This window comes from Pleurodeles waltl, chromosome 4_1 (assembly GCF_031143425.1).
Source record: "Pleurodeles waltl isolate 20211129_DDA chromosome 4_1, aPleWal1.hap1.20221129, whole genome shotgun sequence".
NCBI classification, from domain to species: Eukaryota; Metazoa; Chordata; class Amphibia; order Caudata; family Salamandridae; genus Pleurodeles; species Pleurodeles waltl.
The window spans coordinates 532213232-532232047 of NC_090442.1; the positions used below are offsets into that span (position 1 = coordinate 532213232).

Below are 18816 nucleotides of genomic sequence, written 5' to 3' on the forward strand. Positions count from 1 at the left end.
TGCAGCTCATGCAACGATTATAGCTGCTGGTAGTTTCAAAGGAGTGCTTAGTGACATTCACTGCAAATGAGATGATCACACTCAAAGTTATAACTTTGTGCGTTTCCAAAAACATATGGCACTTCATTTGCCAAATCCATTTGCTCACTTAACATATAAGGTGTAGCGATAATTGGTGCTAAAAGTGCAGGAAAGAGAACCAAAGTACTCCGTTTTCAAAAGTGTTGTAGTAAGGTAAGTGATTCCGTGTAAAGGTACAAACAGTGTAATGAAACGTTATAGTTGAACAAATAAATAGAAATCTACAATATTGATATCCCTCCACATGTGAACACTAGGGGGGGTCATTACGACCCCGGCGGTTGGTGCTATAGTGGAGGTATTACCGCCAACAGGCTGGCAGTACCTACCTCCACTATTATGACATTGGCGGTTTGGAAAAAGCCAAACAGCCAAGTCAACACACTGACCGCTGGGCTGGAGACTTCAGCCTCCAGGCCTGCGGCCATCACTAGACCGCTCATGGCATTTTGACCCCGCCCACCGCCATGGTTTCTGTGGTTTCTGTACTGCCATGGAAACCATGGCGGTAGGCACTATCAGTGCCAGGAAATTCCTTCCCCTGCCCCGCCCTTCTCCTCCTCCCCAGAGCCTTTCCCCTCTCTCCCCCTCCTGATCCCGCCGCCTCACATGTACACACATACATACACACATTCACCCATGCATGCATACATACATACACACTCACTGCAAAACTCACAAACATACATCCAGGTACACACGCAAGCACACAACACAACATGAACGAACACACACACACACACACACTCATGCACACACGCATTACACATGCATGCACGCATTCAAACACAGTCACACACACCCCCACACACGCACACAACACCCCCACCTCCCTCTCCTGTTGGAAGACCCGACTTACCTGCTTGCAGGGGGTCCTCCAGCAGGAGACTGGACACCGCGCTGCTGCCAGCAGCAGCGTCCACCAGCAAAACACTGCCAGGCCGTATCATGGAACATGATACAGTAGGCACTGTTTTGCTGGTGTGGTGCTGCTGCTGGAAGCAGCACCACCTAACCGCCGTCCGCTGCCATGACCGTCGCCGGAATGCTGCCAGCCTTCTGGCGGAATTCCGGCTACTGTCATAATGGCATGGACGGTCCGTAGCCACGGTGACGGTATGTTGGCGGCCGTCGCTGTGGTATTAAGCGGCATTTGCCGCCAATCTCATAATGAGGGCCTAGATGTATAGCCCTTATTATAAGTACCCCTATTTTGGTGTGGATGTAAGGAGAGGTGTGCCATTTTCGGAAAATCTGTCTCTTATCACTCCACCAAAATATGGGCATAATTAGTTATTTTTTCTGGAATGTGGAATATCATGCAGACCTGGAAGGAGTGAATCCAATTCTCTGTTTTTCCTCAGTCCTTAAACACAACAGCCCCAAATCTGCATCACTTCACCCGGGGCTTTGTTTTGACTCATGATTTGGTGGCGGGTGAGGCCCGGGAGCAGAGTTAGATAGAATGGAGGAGCTGAGAGGAGCTGTAGGAGAAGGGTGGGCGAGGGTCAGGTGCAATAACTACTCGCAAAGCCAGTAGCTCCTCTACCAGGTGCAGACCTGGTGTTTATAGACTTGGAATTACTGGTTCAGTTATTTTTGTGTGCAGTAGAGCTATCAATGTACATGGATATTACAAATATTCACACAATCATCACATTAGGGTAAAGGGCATGAAAATCAATCTTTTTATCAGAGATATTTTGCAGAGTTTAAGGTTTTCAGCCTTTCCAGTATTTGATGGCATTTGCAATTTAAATTCACCTTTGTAAAGTTTTTCTATGCGTTTTACGACACCGTTGATTGCACGTAGATATAATTTTCACTCTGATCTGCCCTAAGACAAGATGGAAAATGCAGATATATATTACGTTTACTTTTTGTAGTTTTTATTTGCAAAATGCAAATGTATGCAGGATGTGTCTCTTCATTTTAGCTATTGCAGCATAACTAGTGGCAAAAGTGAAGATACCATAAAATGTTACAACATTTAAGAAAGAGCTGGCAGAAGATGCTTTTGTGGGGCACGGCGAAAAAACTTCCGGTGGCACCCTCTGCTTGATAAACCACAAAACATCCAACTATTTTTAAATGTTGGCTTCTGCACATCCCTAGATTCCTCCAACAGCTCTGCCATCATGGTGGCCCTGCTCCAAAAGCTGTGATGTTCCAACAGATATTCACTAAAGTTGCAAAACAAACTTTGCACTTATCTGGTGATAAGGAGTTTACATATGTATAAGAGTGCAACGTACATAGATATTGAGGATCTTCAAGATACAATTTCATTTACACACTGTCAAGGTGCTTGCAAGAAACTGAATTTCCTTTCGGCTACAGAACTTGCACATCTACAAAGAAAGATGCCACTGGGGTTAGCTCACAATTGTGAAGTAATGACCAACCCAGACCCAAAACATACAATTTTTACACAAAAGCACTAACCTTACAATGATCAGAAACAAGCTAAAACCAGACAAACTAAACCATCACTGTATTATGCATTTTATCCTGTTTCTATAGTGCCTGTACTAGTTACATTAGTAACATTTGAGGCAATCGAGTTGCCGTGGTCTGTTAGCTAAAGTGCAGGCGCTAAAATCAAGAGACCTCAGCTTTAGTCTTGACACTTTATCAAGCCTGTGATCCTTGGCAAAACTGACATAGGCTCTTATGTCCTTATGTCAAAAATGGAGCATGCACAGAAAAGAGTATTTTCTAGATGTAGGTTGCAAGCTAAACGTAATGTTCTCAATCACAATAATGCTTACAGCCAATGTGAATTGGTCAATTAGTCAAAAATGTAACCCAAATTCACCCAGAAAATGAATTGTCTGTTGACACCCAACTAAATGACGCTTCTGCATTACTGCAATGGAGCTTGCATAGAAAAGAGAATGTTCTAGCTGTAGGTTGCTCACTTAAATTAATGTTCTCAATCACAATAATGCTTTTAGGTAACGTGAACTGATCAGGTAGTCCAAAATATAAGCCAAAATCACACCGAAAATGAATTGTGCGAGGACACCCAACCATATGACACTTCTGCATTGGCAGGGAAAGCAAAGTACACTGTGTAGGAGCAAAGATGCCTCAATTTGTCACTCAAATAAGCCAGACGCACATCAACAAAGACAACGCGCTTTAAAAACTCATCCAGGGTTGTACTTTCAAACGCGGCCCCAATACTTGTCAGTGCAAACTGCATATGAGCATCTGTATGAATTGTAGAATAGATGAGCAAAGTCCATGTCCACAGCTCACTGAGGACACAAGCACAGATGTCCAGGCAGAGTGAATGGGCACATCCTTAACTTTAATTCCATTGTTGCAGATTTAAAGGCCTCTATTAATCCTGCTGCTGTTCTGTCGTGCACTTCCTGGGGCTGCCCCTATTGCCAGGATGAGAATAATAGATAGATGCCCCTGTCCTAATGACCGAGATTGCTTTTACAGCCGTTAAGTGCTGCTCCATGCCATGCAGTGAGCGGAGCACAGTCGGGGGTTTCAGCAGCACATCACTGTTCAGGGTAGGGGAGGAAAACAGGCAGCGCTGGGGGGGGGGGGGGGCGGGGGGGTGACACTGTGACTTCTTCGCATCCATTTCTTTCTAAATATATTGTCAGTCTTGGATAATTCGGGTGCGTTTTCCTCTGTGCACAACATAGGAAAAGTCTCCTGCTCAAGAAAGCTGAAAATCCAGGGAGACAGAAATGTTCAATTGCACAAAAACACTTTTGTGTAAAAAAAAAAATACAAACGAAAGAAAGGAGCATGAGTTTGTGTCGCAACACAGAGCTGCAGGTATCAAATCTGTTCGAGGTCACGCTCAGTCATTCTTAAGAGGACAACAACTCTTGCAATGGCTCAAAGCCAGAAACAACTTCTATTGCACTTGTCGCCGGAGCTTTGCCGCACTGAAAGCAACAGAGGCGGTTTCTGCCCAGTTCGATGGCAGACATTAAAGGCTATGATGGGGCAAGCCTCTGAGACACAGGAGCCACGCACATCTGAGCAGCCAGCGCTCCAGTCAGTAACTCACCCTGCTACGAGCAGGTGCGCGTTTATGCGTGTGCACGCACAAGTTCCGCATCATCGGGACTTAGGCAGGTATTAAGCACAAAACACACTGCAAACACGCTTTCCAGACATGACACATCTAAATGCCGTTTACAATGAGTGCATTTTGTTCAGAAGAACGTCATCGTAGTCCCACCAGCATCTTGATAATTACTGAAATGGCTTTATGGCTTTACTGCGCTGTCCTGAATGTAGCTATATGAAAACGAAGCAAAGAAAACAACGTTAGCTCACCTCCGACACTGTGCCGAACTGCAACCGCAGCAATGGTACCTTGCGGAAGATGCGCTTCCGGTCCCGGTAGAGCAGAAAGCGGTGAGAGGCTGCCAGGAAGACCCGCGTGTAATCCCGCCGTCAGAACGGGCTGCTGCTCTGCCTTGCTGCTCCCTGGCTGTGTGCGATAACATGCCGAAGAGGGTTCCTTTCCAGCAGCCAATCACAGGCAGCCGGGACCTCCCAGGCGTCAGTGTGTGATCAGCACAGGCTTTGTGCCCGTACAATGGGGTTAAACATTCCCCCGCACTTGTCTGTAGGAGCAGAGCAATCTGCTTAGCTGCTGCAACCTACCCTCTCAGCAGACGGACATGGGCTCTTCTCTAAAATTAACAGTAATTCAAAACTACAAAATTCACGGCTATCCCTAAAAATATATTTTTTAATGTTTCTGGGGAACATACGGCAACCCCCCGAAACAAATTAAACTGACAGCAAATTACCCGCCAGCGTTTTCTATGCAGCGCTTTCCCTCAAGCAAAGTGACTCAGCGGCGTGACCTGGTTTTCTCAATTAATCGCCCTGTTTTCATTTTTCGCCACACTGTCTGTGATGGAAATTGGAAGCCGTCACCCAAGCGCTCAGTTAAACGTGCTTGGAAATCCCATAGGAAAACAGCGCTTCAATTATTATTCTAGAACACTTTCAATAGACCAGAATTACTTTTCACGTTTTGCAAAACAAGCATAGAGAACATTTGCATTGTCATGCATTAGATCAAGCTCGTAACACACTGTGATGAAATACACTGCAAGCCAATAATGTATTTTAAAATTTATCGTACTATCTGAAGCCCTTACCTACAAATTTTAGTATACCAGAATTACTACTTTTCAAAGAAAACCTGAAAGCACGTTACAGTGGGATAAGAGGAAACTTGAAGTTTTCCTTCTGAGTCAAGGCAGGCAGAACACTCAGAGGCAGTGGCACAACAAAGGACCCCCACCGATCACGTGGTGCGCCCCAGGTTCAGCAGGGTACCTTGGCCTGAGAGCTAACGAGTTCGTCCTGACGAGGGCCCTCGATGTACTTTGCAGGCCCCCACCTAAGTTTCGTATGCCACTGCTCAGAGGTCTTTGGAAACAAAACATGTTTGGCTGACTAGTCAGTGCTCTGGGGGAGGGCACAGAGAATACATTACGCATCATAAAGATGAATGCGTTCTCCCACCCAGTACATCCACGGAGGGTGGGGGTTAATGTGATGGCGGGAAGGAGTACTTCCCAGTTCCAAAGAGTGCCAGGGCAGGTCAGGACACACTTACAGAGACAAAAGAAACCAGTTCTGGATGGAAACCAGAGTTCATGCGTGCATTCCAAAATTGAAGATAAATCAATGTAAAGAACAGGGCGTTTTTTTTCCATCTGGCCACGGTTTACCTTGCCAATCCCCTTTTCCTCTGAGACTGGTGCGTTTGCATCTCTGCAAAGCTAAATCGGATGTTTTGATGGAATAATGCATGCGTATTTCACGCATGTCTTTACAGCGCGGTCTCCACAACGACCGCATCTTTACCATGTATACCTCTACCACGCATGCCTTTAGAACACATTTTGTTGTAAAAGCGTGTTTGTTAAAGGAACATGCGTTAAAAATTCTCCCCCACCCTGTCCCTTATACCTGACACCATACAGCACCCGCCAAAGTCCTTAAAACCTCCTCTTCCACCCCTTGCCCTGAGCCCTAAGCCCCCCACCCTACCTTCCCCTGTCCTAAAACTGACCCCGCCCTGTCCTAAAAACTACCCCAAGCCACCACCCCACCCTAAACCCTAAAACCTACCCCGTCTCAAAAACTACCTCGACCCACCTGCCTTCGTCCTAAACCCTAACAGCTATCCTGCCCTGTCCTAAAACCTACCTCACCCTGTCCTAAAAACTGAGATTTCAGGAGTAAATCACACCTTAGACGTAAAACACTAATAATCACAGAAAACGAGTTAAATATAAAGCTCGGTATGAGATGAGTTTGTGTCTCATGAGGCAGACAGTGTACTGCCACATTCTAATTTCTGTAAAAATATACTATATTGCCTCCACAAGAGAGCATAAAAGGCCACCTTCCAAATTTCTGTTTCGTCTGCCTCGAAAGCCATGGGCCACTGCAATGGTGCTTCCAGTTCCAGGCAAAGGTTACCATATCATGTGACTGGCAACAACATCTCTCCATCGTATTAAATTTTATTTTCTCTGAGATGAACAAGAAAGCACAAATGTGAGATCTCTCAAAGATAAAAATCACTTCCTCATGTAGGCTCTGATGGGCCAGCGGAGGCACCACCCCAACTGCTGTTGTTCCACCATAGTTAGAATTTGGGACGGACGGGCCAAAAAATAGGCCCAGGCACCAAAATAAAAGTGGCCAATGTTAGTGAACCTGATAGCGAAAAAAGTGGCCCACATTTGCAAATCAGGCCAGTTTCGAGTATTTTGCAAGGTATTGGAGACTGCATGCACTTGTGTTTGTTACAGACAGTGTTTATTTTAATATCACAGATATCACCAGTAAAAAACGGCCCACCTGGCCACAAAATAGGCCCCCAACTGCAAAATAAGTCCCTAACACTGATTTCTGACACCAGCCTGTTAAGCACTGCCTAATTGCTCTATAGGGCAGTCTCACCCTAGTGTCATTAAGCATTTTTCACCAAACTGCTCCTGGTACTATAGCAGGAGGAGACTGCCATCCAGATAGGAACACAAGGCATACATGCAGTCACAAGGCCTGCCCTAAAATAGTTTGGCCTACCAACACAATGTCAGCTGACCTCTGAGTGCTGATCATTGTTTCCGAAGGCAAAGCCAAATGTGTCTCAGCTATTGGAAGCTCAGCCTTTTATCCTGCCTCTATTTGACATTGGGATATCCAAGAGGTTAGCTGATGGTCACAGGCCAAATTATGGTGGATGCCCCAATGCCACCACCCTCTAAATGAGACTACCCCTAGCACAGATAAGAAGTAATAATAACGACAATGGCAGAAACATTTGACAAGGAAAACCATATTTCCATGCATTAAAATTATATTTGCATACAACAGACTTTAGACGAAAATGATGACATTAGGGAGGATAAGCAGCAATAATTATATCAGTAGTGACTAGCAAGGTAGGTTCATTATCAAGAATCATCAGATGTTTTTTAATACAATGAGTGTATAAAGTAGGGTTATTCATATTGATTACATGATGCATGCTTAGAAACAATTGCCATATCAAGCGTCCTATGGCATAACAAGTGTATGAAAATAATTTGGAAAAATTATCAAAAGAAGAGTTGGCACAATTAAAATCATACACTATTAACAATAATGACAAAGCACACCTGTCACTGCCACACACCTCCACCTCCACAAACACACACACAGTTATATATCCTTACATTCACAGACACCCACCTTCACTAATGCCATGGGCTTCAGACACCTCACACAGATAACCTCACATAAACAGAATGTCAGACATATCTATATAGCCTTTCTTTCTCTCTCACATACATACAGTCATATGCAGACATTCCAAACACACAAAAGCCATTGTATGTACTACCCACAATCAGACTCCTTACATAGGATTTCATCCACATACACGCATGCAGATACATAAACACCATCCCATTCACACATATTCACGCATCCAACACATCCTGACATAAAAAAGATTCTATACATGCAAATAAATACCATAAACCCACCAATTCAATAGACAGGCAAAACACAGCTACTGTCACTTCCCTCTCCACCCCCCCTCCCATACCAGCAACGATGGATGCTGACAGTTGCACTGTCTTCCGAAAGTAGACAAACACGCATCTGTCTCTAGCTCCTGTTCGTTAACTGCTCATGAAAAGGGGAGGGCAGTAGAGAGGTTAAAAAGGCTCCAGTGGTAAGTTCTGTTCCTGGACTTTCGAAGGTGCAGAGGTAAGTGCTGGCATAGCAGGCTACAGATGGGGCAATACTGGGTACTGAGGAATGGAGGGGAATGCACCAGAAATGTCAAGAAGTGACTGTGGCTTAAGTGTTGTTGCAGGGGACTGGAGGTCAGGGCAGGGGGCAGAGCAAGGATGCAAAGAGATGGGGGCTAAGCTGGGGCAGGAGTGAGGGGAAAAGGATGAGGGACCGGGTAAATCCAAAGGCCTTGCAGCAGCACAGACCCTTAATCGAGGCTTTCACTGAAAGTACATAGGTACAGTCATGGAAAATCATAACAATAACACAAGTCCCAACAAATTAACTAGAGACCCTGCACAGTTTTCAGATGCTTTAATGCTTATTAAGCAACCAGGCCAAGTGAGGAAAAAATAAATGGCCAATGGTGCTTGCTTCATAGGTGGGTGATAGAACACAGATCCTCCCAGGTTAGGGGGGGCACTTATAGCTGCCACATCTAGCCTATGTTACTATTTACATTTATTTAGAGTCACTCACCCATGGATTGCAAAAAGAAAAACTGGAAGCCATGTGATCAGCTCAGGAAATAGACTGAGATGTATGCAGAGAAGAGCAGTAAGGCTACCTATTATTATCAGTCACCACCTGAAGGTGTGCTGTGACCACTCAGCTGTTGAAGAAAGCATGGATGAAACACACAGGTGTTATAGTGGGCATGTGGTGGGAATAACATTGCATCGGATACAGGGGTAGATGATGCACTTATAGTGTTTTCTTGATGTGTCCTAGTCCATCACTGGTTGACAGGGAGTTGGAGCATCTGGCCTGGAGTGGGTTTATACAAAGTGTTATCTTGGTATTCATGTCGTTTTTGAGGCCTAAGAGAAATTGTGCCAGCAGATGTCGAGGGACAACTGCCTAACCAAAAGTGAGAACTGGAAAGAGAAGTCAGCCTGTCAGGAGGACAGTAAAGAGGCTGTGCCATAGGGAAGGGGCAATCACAAGGTGGACAAGGAAAGTCATCGAATAAGGAGCAAGGAAATGAGAGGAGTGACAGTCAATCTTGGGAGTACGTTCTTAGTAAGCTTAAAAACGTTCTTTTGCAACTAGACTGCTTGCACTGTTTGGTAGGCATGATCTAAAAAGGCCAAGAACCTTTCTCAACATGATTAACTCTTCCAAATGTATTGTTTCGCCTATACGTCAGTGTGCCAACAGAAAAGGACAAGGTTGCAACTTTCATTTAAGGAACTCAATTCTAACTACTAGATTCACCCTGGTTCTTAAAGTAAGCACTATGTGCTATTCCTAGTGTAAAAGTAATTCTTGCCCCTAAGGTGCTGGGGACAGTTGTGTGTGGCAACAACCAATCATCTGTTCACTTTTGGAGGACGGGGTACTTGCAGTAGATTTGGCCATAGACAATTTTTCAAATGAGATTAGCAGGATTTAAGGAAATAAAAAGCATAGGTAAAACCAGCCGGTCTAGCGTTGGCAAGCTAGTCTGATGGTTACATTTCTCTTTATTTTTTGCATTGGAAAAATATGCAGTAAAAAGAAAAAATATATATGCTACTGCCTAAAAGTGACAGCCATGTGCTTCCAATCAAAATAGTTTAACAATTGTTTAACAAAAATATATACATTGCATATAAAGGTAATAGAACAGCACCATTGCTTCATAGCAGGCAGTTGTGCTAGAGTGGCATTGGAACCCTTTTTCACTCGTAATTTCCATCACAGGAGCATATGGTTATTCCCGGCAAAAACAAAGGACACTTTAACCTGACGACATGGTTTAAAAACATGATAGGATGTCTAAAAAAAGGATAAAGAATGAATAGCAAAAATATGGTGGGAAAGAATTGGCCCACCAGCAGTGGAACTGAACTGCATGTTTTCCTTGGTTGATCTTCACATGTGACACAACAATATGCTATCACTCATAGTGGAAGACAGCCAATCACTAGAACACTGCAACCACTAACATACCTCACACCCAAATTAGATCAGTACAGCAGTGATCTGATGACCAGTTGAACAGGCCTGACCAGTCTGTGCACTGATTTCCCCATATTCTTTGTGTTGATGATGCTTGTCTCAGGGGGCTAGTATGGGGACCTGACCATCCCCTGTCTCTCTCCATGTGATTGGCATTGTTTTTGATTACACGAGGCTGGTGCATCTCAAAGCTGGCTGTAGGCAAGACCTCAATTGTGGCTTGTCTGAAATGAGACTTAGGTACTAATTGTGAGTGGTTCAATAACTCTTACAGACAGTAACTACATCCAGGAGAATTAGCCAATGAAATACTGATCACCTTGGTAATTCCTCATTCTACAGGAGCTTTTGGTTCCAACTCAGAATCCCTGATGATACTTCAATAACAGAGTTAATGAGAACCCCAGTTTTGTTAAAGCCTGTGTTGCAGAAATTAACAGCCCCTCATCTGGGACAACTGTAATGAGATTTTATCAGTAGCTTATTAAGTCAATATTCATTGGTGCCTTAAATTGCGCTCTGTTAAGAATTGTAAAAGAACTCTACATTGTATTCTATGGTTGAGGCATTACTATGCTACAACCTAGTCTCTTCCTCCATTTAAAGATAGAAATAAATGGTAGCGCAGATCATTGTAATGTATTTTCATTTTGTGGGGTCCAATGTCTGAGGAGGGTAATCAAAATCGTGAACATCTGTTAGCTCCGTAGCTTACTGACAACAACTGTTAGATGTGCTCCTTTAAATCTCATGCGGTCGTTCTCAGGACCAGCTCAGAATATAGTGTTTCTTTTGAAAAGCACATCCAGCATGTAAGATAATCTCTTTCAAAGCACATTGTCTGTGAGGTACAATGGCCACATTCACATGTCCTCTTAAACTTTAACAAAGTAGAGTCGTCATTGTGGTATGGTAAGCATCTAGCTGGCTATAGCCCATGCCGCGGTAACCACTATTTAAAGAGTTACAGCAGAGGATAGATAGACAGATAGATAGATAGATAGATAGATAGATAGATAGATAGATAGATAGATAGATAGATAGATAGATAGATAGATAGATAGATAGATAGACGGACGGATAGATAATAGATAGATAGATAGATAGATAGATAGATAGATAGATAGATAGATAGATAGATAGACGAACAGGCAAAAAGACAAACAATAGACAAGCAGTGGATGGGCGGACAGACAATAGATAGATAGATAGATAGATAGATAGATAGATAGATAGATAGATAGATAGATAGATAGATAGATAGATAGATAGATAGATAGATTGCTTAGGCAGGCATACAGAGAGGCAGATAGAAACAAATATAAGAGTGCTTAAAATGTTCCAAAACATCACAGTAAAACAAGGATTTGTTTGTATCGGGTGTGTGACATGCATCTATTTTCATCAGAGGGCCGGCCAGGGTGGGGTGGGTCTTCTAGAAGGACATGCCTCAGGCGTACAGTGGGGGATTCCAGAACAGAGATAACAGCTTGGCCTAAAAGCACAGAGGCTACTTACAGTTTTGTACGGCACGATGTTATTGTTCGGTACTTGAATGCTGAATGGGGAAGAGACAGCTCTGATTATGCAGCCTGATTGACCAAGCCTAATCAGAATTATTTCTGCACACTGCCTCACTACAGTCTTCGACCTATTAAGAACTAAAGGCTTCTCGTGGCCCCTTCCTTTCCCCCCTCCCCCGCGGCGACCAGCTACGTCTGGAACCGTGGCTGCTCAGCGGGCAACTCAAAACAACAAAAAATCATGGCCTAAACTTAACGGACACGTCAAAGCCCCGCAGTACAATGTGTCACTTTAGTGCCCGCTCGTCAGCGCTCACAAAAAAACCAACTCTTCGTGACGCTGCTGCCCGACAAAAAGATGCTTTGAACGGGTTCGTTCACCTGACGGGACGGTGGTGACCCCTTGTTTTGGTCACCTCAATAGTATTACTGGCCAAGGGCCAATGATCCTTTTCCCACTCCATCCTGTACGAGGTTTAGGAGTTAGAAGCTCAGTTAAATACTACTGCCCGAGCCAGATTTCTTCTTGTACCTTTCAAAGGCGCCAACTTATTCCCCATGTTCAAACGCTGGATGGCAGCGGCCATTTCTGCACCGAGAAGCTCTAGACTGAATCACTGTAACTCCCTATACCTAGGGCGTTGTAAATACACCGTCTACAGCTTCTGCAATCGCTATCTCAGCATCCTGGCACACTGCACTGGCTTTCTATTCCGGCCAGATTCTTTGTTTTCTCTCTGAAAACTTGCACAGACACTCCCCCTTACACAACCTCAGACCAAGTAATCTCTTTTACAGTTCCAGCTGCTCACAGATCCTCAATGGAGGGTTGTGTTTTGTCAGTTGTAGTATCCAAGTTATGGAAAGCATAGCAGTTGGGCATCAAACTTACATTTTCCCATCTCCTTTTCAGAAAGCTTTCTGTTGCAGTAACTGTCTTGCCTTACTGCAAATGTAGCTCTTTAGTGCCAAGAGACCCATGAGTTTAGGGGCACTTTATATATCTATTTAACGTTCTATTCTATTCTGTCATTCTTATAAAGTGCATAGCTATCCAGAGGCCTCCCAGAGTGCCAGCTTACTAATAATGCTAAAAAGTATAAACCCAGGTTTTTCACGGTCCTATGAAAAGACAGTTCATTGGACCACTGGCGTACTTCCAGAGGAAGCGATCTCCAGTCTGGAGGCCGGATAAGAAAAAGACCAGCCTCCTCAACTAGATCTTCTAACTCTGGGAACCTGCAGGAAATTGGTGGCCGAGGATCTCAGTGACATCCAGGAGTGTAATGGGTTGCTAGCGATCTTAACCGAATAGGACCTCTTTTATGACAAGACCTATGCAAAATGCATAGAGCCTTACATTGAACATGCTGCTCCACTGGAAGCCGGTGGAGATCTTTCAAAGCCATCTCAGCAGATAGGCTCCTGGGAAGATTCATAAGCTGCAGAGCAGCGGCATTCTGAATAGTCTGAAGCCTTTTCATCACATATGGAGGCGAACAGAGGTAAAGAGCATTACCACAGTTCAGGTAGGAGAAGACAAGAGCCTGGAGTCTTCTTGCTAAGAAAGGAAGCAGATTTAGGACCCTTCTCAGAAGTCTAACAATGCCAAAGCAGCCTGATGCCATTTCGTTTACTTGGTGCTCCATGGTAAGGCTGGAGTCCAGCCACACACCAAGACTTTATCAACTCTTTAGAGTTAGGAAGTCCTGTCAAACAGTCAGTTAGGGAGTTGGAAACTTCTTGCTGAGACACAGCAGCCCTACAAGCCCTAAAGACAACTACGGTGTTCGTCAACAGTAAACAGGTAAGCAGTTAATCGCTCTCAGAGAGCACTGTGACAAATAATGCGACTATTAAGACATTCTGCCCATTGAGATCACATTCAGCTACTAAAGTGTGCTGCACTTCGTAGGAAGAATCATGGGACAATATAAATGACCTGTGTGATGCAGGGTTGCTCCCTACGCCCCCTGGACCAGTTAGCAGGGGTTGTGTGGCCTCTGCTGCCGCTGCCATTTAGTTACAGTGGGGGCATTCTGCAAGTAGCATGGGGACCTCCTCTAGAGGTGGGCAAGTTAGCGAATTCAAAAAGCCTACTGACCACGAGCTGGAGCGATGCAGGGGTCTGCCTTGGTTCAAGAGCCAAGGCAGGACTCAAGATCCTTTCCATTTATAGAAAAGGTTCCTCCTTCTGTCTTTGTTTTTCAACTTAGTACATTAGATTATATCACTACTTCGGGTAACATTTGTTACATGTAAAAGCTGAAGCAGAAAAGACTTAGCAGTTTTTGTCTTCTAATGAATGGATTAGGGATCCTGACAAGTTTGACCCGGCTCTATTTTTGGTTTGTCAGTCCCGCGTGCCCAGAGCCGACCCAGGGCCAGACATTGGACACCAGCCAGCTTCGAGGAATGCCTGACTTGCACTCTTCGGAATCCCCCACTTCCCTGTGAAGGCAGCAGCCCCTGTATCCACTTGAGACTTCAGCTGGAACAGTAAAGGCAGGAGGAAGGGCGGGGATGGCGGGAGCTTGCTGTCCCTTTAAACAACCACAGCTCCTTCCCCTCTCTCTTACCTGCCAAACCCCAGAACTTATACTGAAACGAGAAAGGCGCACTGGGTCCAAGCTGTGGTTGAGGTTCATGACACCTTGGCTATGACAACATTTATACAGCGCTACAGCTCCATCACTTTGGACAGTCAGCAACAGTTACAGGTTGTAATTTCGTGTACACTGATAGTAATGCGAGCTTTAGTGGCGCCATCACCAGTATTTAATTAGCCAGCAGTATGGCTCAGCGAGTTGCACAGTTGCAACTGAAACATGCAGTGATCTGCGGGCCACAAATCCAAATCCACGAAAAACATACTTAGCCCTTCGATTCTTCCAAGGTTGATAAATTGGATAACATTACATTGTGCAACAGTAACACTTTTCTAAGCTCTCAGCTCTCTGCTTGCATACAACGATGTGCATGAGTTTACTTAAACACCCTGGTCGATATAAAGAGGAGCAGTGGCTGCCCAAGGCCTCATTCAAGCAGAAAGTTGAGTGGGTTCAGAAAGTTATGAAAACGCTCCCAGCAACTACACCATTTGCACACCTTAATGAATTTAAAAATAGTAAGAATGAAGAAGAGTAATTATTTACTTGTTGCATTAGTAACACCTGTCATTCACAGCATGCACAGATAGCAGAAGAACGATATTTTGTAGCAAAGTTACTACAGTTAATATGTAAGGACAACATTCATGAACGTCACGTGTAAGACCTCCTTGATGCAGGTTGATGTGCTGGCCTCTGCCTTTCCTCCCCATGGCAGATACAGACTTGCCCGGTCATCAATGAGCTCACAAGATCCATGGGATAAAAGAATCTCACAAGATCAAGAGACGTCTATCAGGGGCAGCGATAGGTAACAGCTCATAAAACAGACTTCTCCTTCCACATCTCAGCTACTATCCTCATAACCCCTGGTCTCTGGGGTCATGAGGGGACCAGCAGGACCAGAAGTAAAGAGGGCTCTTGAAGTCATGGCTACATTTACTAGTTTCCACACCCTACCCTGGACCTTGAGAGTTACTTTTGTTGCTACTTGGTCTGAAGAAGGTGTTTAAGAGTTTCGCTCACATTGAGTAGCTACCTGGATTGGGCAAACATTTTTTTACTGTTGATCCGGTAAATTCCTGGTAAATGTTTAGTGAACCACAAGTCTGTGAGGTTCACTTTGGGCTCCAGAACTTTGCAATGTCATTGAGACGGTCCATAATATGATTACTTACAGACTATGTGGGCCAGTATGTTTCCCATATCTTTCCTTTACGTATTCATCAAGTTAGTTATCAACACTATCTTCTCAAGAGGAATATGAAAGAAAAAGGTACTTCTGCTGTGCAGAAGGCTCTACTTCTCTTATGTTTTAAAGGTGAGGAACACTGAATAGAAAACTTCATGCTATATTTGAAAAAGTAGAGCAGCTCTTTAACGCTAGTCCAATGAGTTTCATAAGGTTGTCAAGTATGAATAGTGGGCAAAAAAATATGTATGAACAGGTTCATAGCCTTTTTCCGAGATATAGATAAGGGTACATAAATAATGGTGCTGCACACGTAAGAAAATCAGTAAAATAAATAATAAACAATGGTTTGAAATGTGTCAGTTGCATCAACTGAAGATTAAAGGACCCCAATTGTTATTGCTATCATGACATGGCAGTTCTTGAATTTGACACAACTGAAGTTCACTGATATATCACTCACTAAAAAGCTATAATTGTTGCAAATTCATTAACCTCCCGCTTACGAACTATGGGCCTGATTACGAATAGGTCAGTAATTATTGCATGTGCAATAAATACAACACTGAGGTGTTCAGAATTTATTGGATGTGATAATTATCGCCTAATGTAATTTTTGGGGAATACCATTCAGATGCTAGTGCTTACTGTTCGATAATACTCTTTCCACGTGAATACCGTACCTTCTCCCCTTGCTAAATTCTGGTAGTTTAGATCTACCACAGTTCAATGACGGTGGGAGGTCTTTATAGCATCTGGTAATCACAGCACCTGTAATTATGATCCACGAGCAAACTACTGTAATTTACCTGTTTGTTATTAGGTCTCTAGCCATTTTACTAAACCTAGCTTGCAACGGCTCGTCTATGATAGACAGGCTAGTAGGTAAATACACAAACCTTGCACTGCCCAAAGTAGAAGGGCAGTCCATCACAGGACAGAGTGGATATTTTTATTTACTTACACACTGACCTGTGTGCTTTACATCAGATGTAGCAGAACAACCTGTTTATCGCCTGCTGAAAGTAGTCTTTTTATCATGCAATCAATGTAACAGAAAGACAGCCTTCTGACAAACTACTCATGTTGACCTGAAACAACAAATTGCAGCATTTGCTTTGTTAAGAGCACTTAAACATATTTATTTATTCAATGTGTATTCAGTCATGTTTGTAGTTCCACCAGCTCTACAACATATAGATACGGACACAACAGTCAAGGAGCGTTGTCATTGCACTGATATTCTTTACTTGACTCTTCTGAAAGAAACTCTTCAACTTTTGTGGAGGCCAGCAACACTACGTAGTGTTAGTCACACTACAATGCTTGGATTGGCTAAGAACAGTGACCAGGATGCTACTCAATGTATATACCTGGTACATAAGCAACTTTGCTTGTTGACCACAGGTTATCTTAAAGAGAGGCTTGCCAGGAAAACTCCAACTTAAGATCCACTTCAGATAATCTCCAAGCACAAACCTTTGCACCACCCAGCACTATGTGTGGGCGAGGGGTTTCCCCTCACTAAACTGTATGTAGTAAGTAGCAGTAGCCAACACAGCATATAGAGATGGATCTATTTATATAGTGTTCTATTTAAGTGTGTTCACTCACTCCTCTACTTACCCAGTCATTAACTCCATTCTTTTCCATCTCCTAACAGATCTACATGTAATTACTGATTTGAGATCAACTTCTCAGAAATGCAGTGTCTCATTGCAGACTTTTACTGCAATTAATTACACTTCTTAGAAGGACATTCAAACTTAATCAACAAATTGTAAGTGTTTGATGTGATAAAGAAATTTGGCTGGAAATTCCAGAATTCAAAAATAATTCAAACATTATGCAACATTTTCTAGAGCTGTATCATTTATCTTGAATTCTTTGTCTGAGAACCTTGTCTTCACCATCTCTCCTTTAACTTAGAATATAATAGCTTTTCTATTGAGTTAACACGTTTAAGGTTGTTACCTCCATATTTGTTACACAGCAGTAACATACAAAGTGTCTGCAGACGACCCCCCCCCCACCAACATCTGCCTTGTCCTTCCTCTCCTTCATTCATATCTCATGTAGGTCCGATAACCAGTAGAGCTAGCAAAGATCACTTTAAAAGAGTCAATCTTGAAAGAGGTCTCAATTTAACAAGCACTTCATGCCTCTATTTATTCAGTGATATACAAGAAACATGAAGGAGCCATGTAAAAATCTCTCGATTGGAACAGAGCTAACCATAGTGAAAACAGCTGTGAAGAAGAACTGGAGACTGGAAAGCAAATTACATTTTCACAAATAGTTATAAGAAGTCTCGAAACTGATTGACTTAAATGAAAATAATGTAAAATCAAGAAATTAGCAAACCTGGTGTCTTCAAAGAGGTGTGTAGTTGCTACTGTGAAACATAAGACTCACGTATGCTGCTTAGATACATTGCAATGGTAAAATGGAAAACTCAGATTTGATACAGAACCGTCTGTAATATGGTGCTTGTATCCCTTTGTCCCACAGGTCAGACACCAATGGATGTAAAGCTCGTTGTATATGCAACCATGAAATTCTGTTGTGTATGTATTGTTTAGAAATAAATACTGGCAGAATTAAATAAAAAATAAGATCAAAATGCAGTTAAACCTGTGATTTTTAATTACTGTGAAAGATCTACCCTACATTTTTCAGCTGTGGAGCTCTCTGTTACCACCTAGGCGCATGAAACAAATGAATAAATAAAGATTAATAGGTGGAGACCCCTCGTGAAACCTATATCACCAATTCTTTGTACGTACTGAAAAGCAAAGCCTCATGCCTATGCCTGAACAAAGACCAGTAAAAAAACTGCAACAACGACTTTGCTACCACGTTGTGCTACTAGGGACAGGGGGAAGGACGCGTCAGTCAGAAACGACCCAACAACAATCAAAGAGCGAGGGGGAATATAAAGGGATGGGGTTCTTCAATAAGAAATGTGATAGAACCCATGATCAAAAAGTGCATAATAAGGATGGAGCAGAGGGATGCCGGGGCTCTTCAATTCCATTCAAAAGAAACAGATTACAAATGAAACAAGGGCAATAAATATGAAGCACATAGGGGCGGCTCCTCAGCAATGGCAAAGGAGTGTTGGCCCCCTGGCTAAGAGCCAGGAGCTGTAAAATAAAACAATATTTTA

The 18816-nt window shown here is 43.3% G+C and overlaps 1 protein-coding gene across 22 annotated transcripts in view; it reads right to left on the reverse strand.

The window, feature by feature from the left end:
• LOC138287896 (neuronal cell adhesion molecule-like) overlaps positions 1–18816 on the reverse strand; it is a 799924-nt gene that overhangs the window by 391350 nt on the left and 389758 nt on the right. Inside the window, exon 1 of one of the 22 annotated variants that reach the window (XM_069228881.1) lies at positions 4396–4556. The exons of 19 other annotated variants lie outside the window; for them this stretch is intronic. The gene's annotated coding sequence lies outside the window, so the exon portion shown is untranslated. Of the gene's footprint in view, positions 1–4395; positions 4557–18816 lie in introns of those variants that run through there. 2 more of the 22 variants (XM_069228879.1, XM_069228860.1) reach the window with 2 other exon arrangements.